Source organism: Coccinella septempunctata, chromosome 8 (assembly GCF_907165205.1).
Source record: "Coccinella septempunctata chromosome 8, icCocSept1.1, whole genome shotgun sequence".
Classification (NCBI taxonomy): Eukaryota; Metazoa; Arthropoda; class Insecta; order Coleoptera; family Coccinellidae; genus Coccinella; species Coccinella septempunctata.
The window spans coordinates 21,014,351-21,029,662 of NC_058196.1; the positions used below are offsets into that span (position 1 = coordinate 21,014,351).

The following is a 15,312-nucleotide window of genomic DNA, read 5'->3' on the forward strand; positions in this document are numbered from 1 at the left end:
TAACATTCTCAAAGTTCAGCATTTTGTTCATCAGTTAATTGATTATTGTGAGGTTGAGTGATTAGTGATCCGTATATTAGTTTTCATTCATTCATTCATTGCTGAATCTCGTTATCGAGAATAAATCTACAAAAAGACTCAAAAACTATTGAAACGATCAAACTTATAATTTCTTAGAGCTACTTGCGACTGTGTGCCCTCCTATGACTGACGACCTGAAGAGACCCAACCGTGACCTATAGATCCTTCCACACTCTGGGCATGGATAGTCACCAACCAGATATGGCCGCCGCTATATTCTTCTCGAGTCTGCATTATAACTGTGGACCAAGAACCTCCACTGTTCTCTGTCTAAAGCTAGTTGTTCCTAGTTATGATTGGCATTAACTGATTTTAGGGATCGATGCAGTATATCCTTAAACCGCTTATACTGACCTCCTGGTTTCCGAGCTCCCTCTGTGACTTTGCCATACAGAGCTATTTTGGGGAGTCTTGCATCCTCAGAATGTGGCCGCTCCATCTGTGTCGGGCCCTCGTTACTTGAGGCTGAATTGTTATACAACTCGCGCGCTGCAAGATTTCTGCATTTGAAACGTTGCGGAACCATCTGATGTGCTTTATTTGTCTTAGATAACGTTGTTGCGTTTGTTCAAGCTGTTTAATATATCGCCTGTAGGGCGTCCAGTTTTCGCTTCCATTAAGAAGCGATGGGAGGACCACTGCTTTGTAAACAGCTGTCTTGGTCTTCAGTGATTTTGAAACACTCTGTCCTTCAGCTTCCAGAAGGCATGTGATGCTGAATTGATACGGTTGTGCATTTTCGTGTCCAGGTTAGCCCTAGTATTTATGAAGTTTCCCAAGTATTTAAACTGCTCGATATGTGCTAGAGTTAAATCCTCCAGGCTGATATCTGTTTGATGGCTTTCTGTTCTATGTTTCCTATATACATCGCGATTGTGCCTTGCACTTTAAAATTCGGCGGGACGGTAAGTTTGGAGACTTTGAATAAAAATTTTTTACTTTTCATAATTCTCATTTTTTTTCATTTCTCATTTAGTTCCATTACTACATATTCTCTCACTTTAGCAGAACAATGTCCGCTGAGTCAGCTAGTTAATAATAAAACTTCATTTCAGGGTGTTCTAACAGAAGGAACATGTTGTGAGAATGCAGACTCAACCAGAATCTTTATTTGGTTCATTTCTCATAATATCTACATTTACTATCAGATATTAGATTATGTATGTACTAAAATTATCCATCTTAATTTTTGAGCAGTTATTAACACAACTTATGTTGTCTTCATCCCACAAGCATTTCATAACTATTAACATTTCACGATCAACATTTTTGCACAACCTGCATAGATAAAATGAAATGATCAACCTGTTTGTAAGATTCACAGACGAGAAGAATTTATTCCTAAACGATGGTCAAATAATAAATACAGCTATAACAAAAATGAACGTGAATATTGAACAAGGTATAAGCTTTTCTGCTTCCTGCGTACTAAAAAGCGTCTATAACAAGTCGTTTTTGATGATAATGAAAATGTTATCGCTCGATTTGCAACCGCAATGACAAATAAAAACATTTTGTAGAAAATCGACGTCAAGGTTTAATGCCGACAATAATAATCACTCTAAAAGGAGACCTTGCAATTCGTTCTATTCGAAAGGATCTATGTCATTCTGCCTATGCCCTCCATAATTCTGCCGAAACAGGTCGTAGGAGGATTCTCAAGTTACATGCGACATCCAAGAGTCATATTCCCCTCCAGATTTTTAATGGTATCTATATTTTTAATGGTATCTATATTTTATGAATTTTTTTAACTCACATGTGATTATTACGAATGATTGTGTGTTATGGGGATTACTAATTTGTCGAAAGTAACAGGAATTCGTTACTCTGCTATATGTGTCGTTGAATAAAGACAATGTATACAATGTCAGTTGAATTTCCCTCGGAATTTACTGAACTTTAAGTTCACTGTTCACATTATTTACACGTTTTTTCAAATAACATAAATACGTACTTATTATCTGAATGAGGAGCTCCATCCAGTATCATGAAATTTTGTTCACTCCGTGAATATTATTCGGAGACCAGGACAAGAATCTATTCTGAAAGAATAATCTTGGAGCTATTTCATTGATTGATTGAATTTTAGAACCACGTTTATGTAATAGAAATCTCATGAAATTAAATTGGTAGACAATAAATTTAATAATTTTTAATGAAACGGTGCAAACAGTCATTATACACTTCTATTCGTGGAATCGCGTTGAACTTGAAGGGATGATAACTCCGCCATCTAAAATATTTCATAGGAGCGATTTGTAGGGAAATGATTCATTTTGATGAATTCTAAATTCTGTCAAGAATCTTAAATCTGGCACTTTGAAGATGATAACAATGAATTTTTTTAGATGATCTCCCTTCCTGTACCTCTAATCGTTTTTGTATTTATTATGAAAGTTGTAGATAATAAAATTCTATAAAACTTTTATCTGAAGCAATTTTAGATACTCTGAGCCGTTTTCGAGCTAGAGGGTGATGAGGGCGAGGAGCTTAGCCACACATGCGAAAGGTCAAGGTCAATGTAGAAACTCAGTATAATTGATTCATCGCCATATATCTTAAAAACGTTCAAAAGTAGAAAAAATTGCTTCGGACAAAATTTGTAGAAAATGTTTTGCTATACAACTTTCATAATGAATGCGAAAACAATTGAAAGCCCAAGAGAGGAGAAAATTGAAAAAACTGATATTTGCGATCTTTTTGGCAAATTTTCATTGTTTCGGCTTGCTGAAACTGTCAGATTATATTTTTTTCGATATTCTCGAATCATTAGCTTCAAATTAAAAAAAGTCACTATGCTCGAGAATGTACACGTGCCGTTTTAGTTTGTAAGGGTGGCGCCCTCCCACACATTTTCGTCACGCTTAAATTGTCGGATCAAGAGAATATATACTTTTCAACATTTAATTAACCACATGTATCTTAATCTGACACACTCAAGTTTTTAAAATGATCGTTTTTTTTTTACTATTCTGACAGGCTGTCCTGGACTAAAATATTGCTTTCAAAAAGAAACGGATACCCCGCGAAACAACTAGAAAATTTAACAACCAAAATATCCCCTTTTCTGTTCACTTTCTCGATTGCCAAAATGAGTTTGTTTCAAATTAAAGAACAATAAACGTGAAAGATTCAGAGTTCAATAATACGTAGTTGCCTGTTACACCAAACGGAGAGTGCAGTGACACGTTTTGTACATATAGGACATATTTCGATTCCATTAATCATTTCGACAAAAATAATATTTAATATGACGCGTTGTTATATCGTATTCGTAAGACCCTGCATGTTTACTATAACTCTAATCCATGGGATTTGTTTTGTTTTACCCACTATAGGCAGCGCTGTTTAGAAATCACCCTTTAAATTTTTCCGCAATTATTCATTTACACCCTGTATATTGAAACTGATTAAAATATTTCACCAAATTATCTGAACTGACAATTATTGCCAGTTCAAATCGATAGTCCTATATAATAACAGTTCAAACTGGCATAATTGCCAACAATCAGGCAATAACTTATGTATCATTGCTAGTTCAAATGGACATTTATGCATAATTGTCAGTTCAAACTTGAGAAACTTAACATTATACTTCAGAAGTCGAGCACACCTTGCAACAAGGTAGAAAATACAACAAAATTCCAAAACCACAATAGCGTCAATAGGTATTGTCCAAGTCCAATAACGATCTACCCCATTACCATTAGGCTCCAAAGTTCCAAGCTCGCATCAATGCCCCAATTCTCCGATATTCGATTTCTAATTTACCGGAAGGGGACTTTTAAGATTAACGTTCGTCATAAAAAACGATTCATTAACGTCGAAATCAAATAGGTAAGGGTATAAAGCGCTGTTAATATTGGAAGAGGTGGGCGGTGAGAGTGACAGGTATGTAATGAAGAACTGGCCATGTGATTAACAGCTATAGTATAGTTGTGTGATATGAATAGATCGAAATTTTTCGAAGATGAGGGGGATGATTCACGGAAATTAGTAAAATTTGGATATTAATTAAGCAATGAAGTAGATAGGCAGCACGGGTTCTGGCGCAATTTTGGTCATTTCCACATGTAAATCTCCATAAGGAAATTGAACATTGCGAAACTATTTTAAATTGGATTTTGTTGAATAATTTCAGTCAGATTTTCCTTCCAAGGCTCTTATTCGAAATAGTTACAGTGGCTTTAACGCCGAGAAGTGTAAAAATAGAATAATACTTCAAAATCTCAACAATAAAATTCGTCTAAATTATTCAAGAATTCTTCCACAATGGGCATCACAATCTTTATGTTCGAACATTCCAACAATCGTCGTAAAAATGGGAAGAAATGGGGAAACATTTTTTCAACATAACTAACATAAGCACTTTCAAGAAACTGCCTCGATTTGCTACATTTTTTCACCCTAAATTGCACGATACAACAATTATAATTCTCTCAAAAGTGACCTGATGCATCTAATCCGATGAACTTGGTACTGAACCATTCATTGGCCAGCCATATGTTTTGTTTTGTTTTTGCGATGCGGAGTCACCTTCCACAGTCTCGTACTTGAAATTGAATGAAATTTTGTCGAACTTCTAGGGGTTGTATCTCAGCCATCTTGGTATTTTATATAGACAATTTTTGATTAAACGACTTATCTTGATGAGTTCTACCTTTTGCAAAAAAGTCCCCACCTTTGAAAACACCCTGTATTTCTGTCAATCCAATTCCGTAAATGATTATAATTTTCATTACTTAATGACGGGCCAAACTGAAAACCTGCTGTTAATTTTGTCATTCTTAGGAAACACTGAACCTCTCATCTCTTTTGTTTTCCTCTAAAGAAAACATTTTTTTTTAAACAATTCTTTTATTCGTGACTATTGGTTAGATTCCTTGACTTCCAGTTCGAACAACATCTGCTAAAAATAAAATTCGTGCAGTTGAATTGGTTATATTTTTATATCAATCAAGTTCAAGAACAAAAATATATCTTAACAAGTTATTATGGAGCACGTGGCCCAGATATCACGATCGTAAATTTATAGCGAAATGCGCGAAATGTCATGACATTAAAGTTTCCATCGTACTTAAGGGTAGGAGGAGAGGGAAAGAGGAAGTGACCTCCCGAATACCTATTCATTTTTATCGAATGACCTATATATCTGTAACGGGAGTCTGTTTATTCCGACCATACCACTATGACTTAAAATTTCATGGCACAAGTCAGTGAGTACCTATATCCTATCTTTCTTGAGCTGCCTCAGGCGCTCCCAAGCTCTTCAACCAGTTATATAGAAACAATACAGGCAGTTAAGACCGTTTCTATCGACAGAAAAATATTCCGGAGAGTAGTAACTTATCGGAAGTTTTACGAAAAATGCTAACAACAAACAAACAAATTGAAACACACAACTCGAAAATAGAAAAGGGATAATTTGAGTAAATATATAATACAAATATAAAGGAAAATAAAAAACCATTTTGTATATGTATATGCCGATGTATTAAGTTGAGTGTCTACATACGATTTACCTTCCTGAAATGGCAATACTAAGCAAGACTGCTTTATAGAGTAACAACATAGTGGAGACCAAATTAAAGATACTACAGAGCGGAATCTGCAAGCTTAAAAATGGTTTCTCCTGTTACAAACACCAAAGAGTGTCAACTCTTTGATACCCTTTGCAAACACCTTGAAATCAAGGTATATGATCGACTGGGGCCTCCTCTAGCTCTTCGTAGTACTCTTAGTCTCTTCGGTGTTATGCCAATGAGGTTATCAATGGCAGTTTGATGAATGTTTTGCCAAAATTCGTCAAGGCATTGGCGAGCTTCAGTAATGTAGGCGTTGATCTTAAGATAAGGGTTGTAATTGCTGTGGCTTTGGCATGTTCAAAACAAGTTCGGTCTGGAGAGGCAGAGGGCCAATCCATCTGGTTAATACTCTCTGCGGATTTCGACAATTCTGGACCGGTGTGAAAGCCTTCAAACAGATATCAGCCTGGAGGATAAAACTCTAGAACAGGTCGAGCAGTTCAAATACTTGGGAAGCTTCATAAATACTAGGGCTAACCTTGACACGGAAATACAAAACCGTATCAATTCGGTATCACGGGCATTCTGGAAGCTAAAGGACAGAGTGTTTCAAAATCACGACATCAATCTGAAGACCAAGACAGTTGTTTACAAAGCAGTGTTCCTCCCAACGCTTCTTTACGGAAGCGAAAGCTGGACGCCCTACAGGCGACATATTAAACAGCTTGAACAAACGCAACAACCTCATCTAAGACAGATAATGCACATCAGATGGTTCCACAAAGTTTCGAATGCAGAAGTCTTGCAACGCGTGAGTTGTACAACAATTGAGACTCAAGTAACGAGGGCGCGACTAGATGGAGCGGCCACATTCTGAGGATGCAAGACACAAAAGCTCTATATGGCGAACTCACTGAGGGAGCCCGGAAACCAGGAGGCCAGTATAAGCGGTTTAAGGATACACTACATCAATCCTTAAAATCAGTTAATGTTAATGCCAATCATAACTGGGAACAACTAGCTTTAGACCTGTCACAGTGGAAGTCTTTGGTACACAGTTATAATGAAGACTCGAGAAGGATACAGCGGCGGCCAGATCTGGTTGGTGACTATCTATGCCCGGAGTGTGGTAGGATCTGCAGGTCACGGTTGGGTCTCTACAGTCACAGGAAGGCACACAGTCGCAATTAGCCTTGAAAATAGAATAGAGCGGCGGCCAGATCTGGTTGGTGGCCAGATCTGGTCCATGCCCAGAATTTGGAAGGATCTGGTCACGGTTGGTTCTCTTCAGTCACAGGAAGGCACACAGCCCTAAGAAATTATGAGTTTGATCGCACCGATAGTCTGGTTTTTGATTCTTTTTATATATTTATTCTCGGTAACGATATTCAGCAATGAATGAATGAATGAATATGAACGTTTTGTGAAATAAAAGTATTCTTTGTATTTTCTCGTATGATGCGCTGTTTTCGAGTACCTAATTGATTCAAAAATTAAAAAGTATCTGTGAAATTTGAAATATTGGGTAGTTAGGCTGAATGCAACTCTGTCTAAAAGATCCACAGATGTGTAGAGTCACAGATTAAGCTAGTTATTCTGAAGGTAATTATGTTTTTTCAGGGCTGGCACAGCTCATTATGAGAACTTAAAATTGCTGTATCTTTTTATCAGAGCCGAATCGGAAAAAAGTGTTTCTTTTGACCTCAAGAATCAACTGTTAAAATATTTGTACGAGTCAAAGACACACCCTGTATACACCTACATTTTCTAATCTCCGGTTGTCCTTTCGGGAATTCACAGATCTCCCTCAAACCAATGAAAATAAACGGAGTCAATGTCAATAAATCTCAAACTAACCCAACTATATTTCAACTCTGCGTTGAGTGGAAAGGTAGGCTCAGAGCGGAAAATTAAAGGTTCAAGTTTCCCACGTCGAATTTAATTGTTTGCCAGAATCGATTCACGCCGCGAAAAGAACTGCACCTTAATGTCAGCGTGTCAGCGGATTTGACATCATTTCGACGAAGTTACGAGAGGTAAAGATTATCATGACGTGTTGCAGGGGTGTAGGTTTTCATTATTCAGGATGCCGAATCAGAATTGCCAAGGTTCTCGCTTAAAAACGTGAAAACCGGAAATGTTGCACATTGAATATTGTGATGAAGCTTGAAATATGCATACGAATATGCAAGAAAAATCTCCATATAGGGTGATTCACGAAGACGTTCGTTAAAATATTTCAAAGAAAGACTCGATATAAACACTTGAAATTTCATAGTTAAGCTTTGTTAGGAGCGATTAATACTTTGAAAAAATTTCAGATTCGTTCGACTTCCAGTTTCACCGGAAATGATACCAACTTTCGTTTTTTAAATGTACAGGGTGGGCAAAATTGGTGATACCTGAACTACAACTTTTTAACCCAACGAGATGGAGGAAAATGAATGTACCATTCATGTCGTCTTTTTTTGAGAAACTAATAATGCCATCAACTGCATTCCTCAATCTTCTTTTGTTTTTGAGTTATAAGCCAAAATTTTAATTTGGGCGGTTTCAACTTTGGTCATTATCTCCGTTTCTGTTTGTGCTAGGATGTTGAAATGAAGACATTATGCAGACACTTTTTTGGTAGTAATCCAGTGGCAAACTATGATTTTCTCATATAGGTTTATTTGCTGAGCTATAACATAAAGTTGTGTTTTTTCTTATGAAAACAGTAGATTAAAATGACTTAAAAGAATCGCCATTCTTTTTACCGCTTCAGAAATATATCATACATCGCCCTCAGTCTTTGTAAGTCATTTTAATCTACTGTTTTCATAAGAAAAAATTCATCTTCATGTTATAGCTCAGCAAATATACTTGTTGGAAAAAAAGCATAGTACGCCACTCGAGTGCCATGAAAAAAGTGTCTGTATAATGTTTTCATTTCAACATCCTAGCTCAAACAGAAACGGAGATAATGACCAAAGTTTAAATTTTAATTTTGGCCTATAACTCGTAAACAAAGGAAGATAGCGAGTAATGCAGTTGATGGCATTATAAGTTTCTCGAAAAAAGACGATGCCATGCATTTTCCTCTATCGCGTTGGGTTGAAAAAGTTGTAATTCAGGTATCACCACCACCTGCACAGGGTGGACAAAGAAAATTGTGCATAACTCAAAAATTACTGATGATGAATAACTCATCGCAACAGAACAAATTGGGACAAAAATTGGGGCTAAAAAAAGTAAGAGTTTAAAAACTTTTTCGCTGACTTAACGCTTCATACAAAACAATAGCCAATTGATCGAAAATCAGTAATTATAGTGAAGTCTGAAGTCATTTCAGCAGAACAAATTGGAACAAATTCGCTACTAAATATTGGCATTGAAATTTTTTCTTAACAAGAAAAAGTTGATGCTGAGTGTGCACTGGGCACTAAAAGTTATGAATGCGAGTAAATGAATATCTATTTGAGATAATTTCAACAGAACATATTAGAACAAATTGAGTACTAAATATTGGCATTGAAAATTTTTCGAAATTACAAAATGTTGGTGCTGAGCATAGATATACTAACCTAACATGGATGAGCCCTCCCATATTCGAACTATGGATGAATGTGTTGCCGAGAGAGATAGAGCTAGTAGTGGCAAAAAGCCCGCAAATTCCATTTAAAAAGCATTGAATGAGTATGGAAATTCTGTTATTTGTGCGTTTTTCATGACAATTCTAGGAGCAAACATGAAAATATTGGGATTATGCATTGCCTGAATGATTATTTGATTTTATAGCTACAAAAATTCATGAATATGAAAATTCAAGGAACTTCGCGGGAAGAAAAATATAAATCCTATTGCGATCGCAGTAATGGTTTATTTATGAATTTAAATGAATACAGAGTGTTTCAGAATTCAATACAATAGGTTTAGGGGTTTATTCCTTTGGGAATGTTTAGGCAAAAAGTTCATACAAAGATAGGGCCTCAAACGCGAGCTGTGCGGTTTTAAAAGTTTTCTTATGGGTTTTACCAGGGAAGTTAAATACTGACACGGCACTGATCCTACTTTTAAATTCTTATTGCCATGCATATAAAATAGTCCTCCTCAATGGGAATGAAATTTTTTCTTTTTACCGCCAGTTTGTACAGTTTATGGCTGCACAAGATTAAACCATTATGTATTAGTGTTATTTAAACACTTTCATTTCAAAACACTCGGGAAAATCGCACAAAAAGCACAACAAGCACAACAACAGCAAACTAAACACTCGTAAACAACGCTTTTATCGAGCTTTTTGCCACTACTAGCTCTATCTTTCTCTAGGCAACACGTTTCTCTTACCTTTACCGCTTCCATTGTAAGTTATGATTTCTATGGTGCTGAGTGTGAAAAATTATATTTTTGTGCGTTCAGCCGCATAGAAAAACGTTTGAATTTTATGACTGGGGCATAGACACACATGCCAAAATTTTATGATTGATGCGACCGCTCGCATTTGCGTGCGGAAAGTGAATAGCAGGGCTTTTTTCCGTACGATTTTCGAAAAGTACTACTGTCCAAACGTCAATATGCGTGTGGACAGTAATACTTTCGAAACGCTAGTAGAAAAGTTTTTTACAGAACAAATTAGAACAAATTGAGCTTAGTTTCAGAATTTGTTCTACCAACTTTTCGCTAACTTCACGCGACCATTGAGTATTCCACTGATTACCTAATTTTATAATATACATATTTTCGATACTTTCATTAGTATGTTTCTATTTACCGGCTCTGCCAGACTTTAATTAATTTTATTTGGTGAAATCTATTCGAAAATTCATCAGAAACAACTGAATTATCTCGTGAATTAACCTAACCTGCAGTAAAATGAAGGCAATTCATTTCAAATTAACGTTAGAAGTTTCTATTCATTTCAGGAATATCAATAACAGTTTCTAGAATTTAAATTTCCTCCTCCGCAATCAAGGGTCTGAGGAAGCTCTAGGACATTTGTATTGATCAATTTTAATTATTTATCAATTCCAAATAATCAATAGTGAGGCAGACCATTTATTACTTATAAGGGAATTTTCTTTTTTGTAGACTGTCCTATTTGTTTTAATGCATTTATAAAAGGGGTATAATACACAGTACACACTATATTTGTCTGATGACCGAATGACAATAAAATGAGGTACAATTATTATCTATTCAGATATTCAAGCCTAGATGTATTCAAAAAGATATTTTGAATTGATATGGCCGAATCTTGGTGCATAAGAATCCATAATTAAACTACATATTGCATTCGCCTTATTTGCACATACATCGATAACGTGATCTACACCTGCCAATTATGCATATATTGGTTATTAAGGATGGGTTTATGCGGGCCTATCAAGAACTGATGATTACGTGATCGCGAAGAACCAAGAAAGAAACTAATCTAATCGTCAGAAAGTATAGATGACGTTCATAAGAATGCTATCTGCAAATGAGATGATGGTTTCTCTTTTAGGTCTTCGATTTCAGGAAACCTGCGTAAAACCACCATGAAATTGCTTCCTTTTTTAGGTTTTAATTTTTATTACTTACTGAATATCACAGATTACAATCTTTGTAATCTGCGTTGAATATATTTTCCATTCAAGTTGTGCAAACGTATTTTGGAAGGCAAGAAATTTGTATTGAAGACAGTGAAAACTGTCAGATTATTTTTGTTTTGAACAGGACACCCCTGGTAACGTAACCTTTTAGAATATGGCGTGCCAGGCAATTTACTACTCACTAAATATATAGGGTGTCCCTCGCTTGACCTATTAGATGTTTATGGGAAAAGGATTATAGGATTGTTCTAAAAATTTGAATATCTGACTAAAATTATGCCGTTTATTCGAAAAATTAGTAAACTTCGTTAACTTCTCTATCCCCATCTGATTATTTTTGTCTAGTAGGAACTTCCCTATACCTATATTCCTGATACTTCAGGGGATATTAACGGTTTTTCACAAGAATACTCAGATATGGGTGAACATAATATATAATATAAAGGGTGACTCATTTGAGGTAACGAAATTTGTGGTATTTTTTCGTATAAGCGGCAATGTCACAACATTGGAAATAATTTTTCTTCAAACCGCCTCACGCATTTCAAGTCGCAAAGAGTAATATTAACAAACGGTACGGTCTTTTTGACTCGCGTACAAATATTTTAACAGTAGATTCTTGAGGACAAAAAACACTTTTTTAATTTACCATTTTTTCCGAATCGGCTCGGTTTAAAAGATGTAAAGGCTGTTGAAAAACCATAAAAAATTATTTTTAGTTCTATCTCAAAAACGGTTTTATCGAATAAAATGAATTTCGGAATATAGTTTTTCATCTATTCGATGAATCATTTCGAACACAAGATATCATTAACGTACGTCTTCCAGTTTTCTCATAATTATTACCATTACGTACCAAAAAACTACCAAAAATTCAAAGAACACAACACTTGAAACTAAAATGGATGCTATCTAATGGATATTTGAACGTTTTGTAAAATAAAAATATTCCTCATATTTTCTATTATAATGCGCCGTTTTCTAGTAATTTTTGAATATCAAATTACTAGAAAACGGCGCATTATAATAGAAAATATGAGGAATATTTTTAGTATCTGTGAAATTTGGAAAATTGGTAACCATGGCTGAATCCAACCCTATTTAAAGCATCCACAGATGTGTAAATTCAGCTCATTATCCTGAAAGTAATTTTGTTTTTCGTTTTTCCAAGAGTGGCACAACTCATTATGAAAACTTTAAATGGCTGTATGTTTTTATCAGGGCTGAATCGGAAAAAATAGTATTCGAAAAAAGTGTTTCTTTCGACCGCAAGAGTCTATTGTACCAGTCGAAGAATCACCCTGTATATTGCGAGAGCTTGGAGAAAAAGTATTGTTCTTGCGGAACCGGAAAGTGTCTTTCCTACAATCAACTGCTTGCCGAACTGCTTCCCATCGTTCGGCCATAGCCAGTTTCGTGCGGGAAACATAATTTCCGCACTTGTTAGTCAAATAGATCAGAAGCGTACACCCTACTACCCAAATTTCTTGAAAAATCCTTCCTTTGATATGTTCTCCGTAAACGTCTTATGGGCCACCCACCATAGTACACCCTGTATTTTTCCATTCAAGTTGTGTATAGAAGGCAGGAAATTTTTATTGAATTAATTAAGTGAATAATTGTCAGAATGTTTTTGTTCAGAACATGCCACCCCTGGCAACGTTACCTTTTAGAATATGGTGTACCAATATATCCCATGCAATCGACCAAAGCAATAATGAAGAAGTGCTGGCGTCAGATGTAAGATAGGATTTCATTGATCAGCGAGGATGCATTATGAAAGTCTTGACACAAAATCGAAGAATTCTTCTAGCCCACGATGCATTTTCACCAACTGATATTCCCACATTTCGTTATAACCCACGTGGCTGATCTCAGTATGATCGTTTATTCATTTCAATTTGGCGCTCTTTCGATTCACACAAACATTGAATGAGGAACCCTCTCATATTTCATTCAACCCCTTCAAACAACGAAATAAGGCAGTGAGTAGGTGTTGTAGTAGTGAGTTTGGCACGCGATGATATGCGAATGAGGTAAAGTCACGATTTTCGAACCCGCTCGCAAGAGAACATGTTAACTCAGTCACAATGGGAAAATTAATTATTCAGAATTCGTTGCGGTGCATGGTCAAGTATCGGATAATACCTACTGTTTTTTTTTCAATTAATTTCATTTATGCTAAGAAGCTGAGAAAATCGAGTAATGGATAAAATTCTGCTACAGGGAGTTAAATGTCTGGAAGCAAAGATCGGAGACATCAGAATTCTGTCTGGAAAACATCCACTTCGGAACATCCCTTGGCAGTAGCGGCCTTAGGGGAGGTTGTGACCTCCAAGGGTGCCGACTAAACACCGACTCCGACACCTTCCGACGAAATAAATTGGGGTAGCTGTAGGTCCCTACAGTACGTGAATAGAAATAACACCATATAGAACGAATTGGCACCGTACTACAAGAACTTCAAAAAGCGTCTACTGCATCAAATTTCGATAAAGCATACCTAAGTTACTTTGAACATATGGCTTAAGCTTAAGCCATAAGTAACTGAGGTATATGCTTTATTAATCTGATCCAGCTTTTCGATTTGAAGTTCTACCTCTGTATGGTGGTACTGTATGGTGCAGTGTTTATTTACGAAAAAAATTGGAAAGCATCAATGATTGATGTCAAGAGCAGTCGCCCATATCTCAGAGTTCAGTACTTATATCGCAACCACAAGGTACTGAGTTCGATCCCGGGCTAGAGAGGAAAATTTTCTTGTTGATACGGGCCCCCATTCACTCTAAACCGCAGAAGCTTTACGTCAAAAAAATCTTGGAGAGATAAAGGAAAAACGACCGCCGAACAAATATCACTGGTAGATTTTCATCATCATTTGACACTTATAAAGAACATTCAGCTCAATGCATGTTCAAAATTTCACTCAAATATTTCGGAAACTGCAGAAAAACCTCAAAAAAAATTGAACTTTGAACATCCAGTAGCCCCCCAACTAAACGCCTGCAGTCCAATGTTTATATAGACTTTTTGCCTTAAAATTATTACTCATAGAATTTATTCACAAAATTCTTGTTCTGAATTTTGAAACAGCTAAGAAAAAGAACAGCCCCCATTTAATATTTTAAAATAATGTGACCATCATCGCCTGATATGCTTCATCTTATACTGGGCTGAAAACTGGAATACTGGTTCTGTTACGACAATAACGTAAATGTTCCTATTGCTGAAAATGCAATGGGGCGAAGACAAACACTGGTTACACTTTGATGAAGGCGATTAGGATAGTCAAATTAATTGTTGGCATTTTCGTCGTGATATATACGCTGTATCTCTTGCTACAATTAGAAAACTCAACTAAACCAGAAGTAGCATATCCTAATAAAATTGAAAATATTCCTCAATGAGCGCATAATCACCGAAAAAATCATCCTATACTCACCCAATATGCTGAAGCGAAAATAGAACCAAACACGAGAAGAGTAAAACATAAACAACAAATTATGTAATTTGCTTGTGATTTAAACCTGTTACCTTTCACAACCAGATCTCCTCTAGTTTACCTCAAGTGGCTCAAGTATAATGAATTCATTCGAGTAATTTAAAAAAATACACGATACAAGACAAAAATTTTTCGAGCTCGCCCTGTGTGTAGCACGAGCGAAATTCCCCACACTCACTCCGAATTTCTTCGGATGATTCATGAAGCGGGTACGATTAAATAAATTAAATCTTAAATCCCGTCAAAGGAAGAGAAATTGATTATAATAACCTCAAAATCACGAATTTGTGTTTGTATTGTTAAACTTACCTTTGGACGATGTGGACTCCCGATTAAGATGTTGAGGAAACAACAAAAAAGTTTTTTGTCACTGATGTATAAACATCGTTTTTTCACAATAAAAACGTCTATTTAGAACGAAGTGACGTCTCCCGTGATTATGTATGAGGTACTGAATACAGACCGCGAACGTTTGTTTCTCCTTTGGGTAAAGCAAGTTCAACACGTCGATATTTATTTTTATTGTAGGCGCAATAATGAAACATACGAGTTATCTTGTCTGTTATCTCAGCTTTCAGGAATACAATTTCCTCTTAACGCCAACGCAAATCCTAGAAAAAAATCATTTTTA

At 36.0% G+C, this 15,312-nt stretch overlaps 1 protein-coding gene across 1 annotated transcript in view; it reads right to left on the minus strand.

Annotated features, from left to right (window-relative positions):
• Positions 1–15,144, minus strand: part of LOC123319222 (probable phospholipid-transporting ATPase IM) — a 66,983-nt gene extending 51,839 nt beyond the window's left edge. Inside the window, exon 1 of the mRNA XM_044906091.1 lies at positions 14,991–15,144. The gene's annotated coding sequence lies outside the window, so the exon portion shown is untranslated. The remainder of the gene's footprint in view (positions 1–14,990) is intronic.
• Positions 15,145–15,312: the final 168 nt, after the last annotated feature.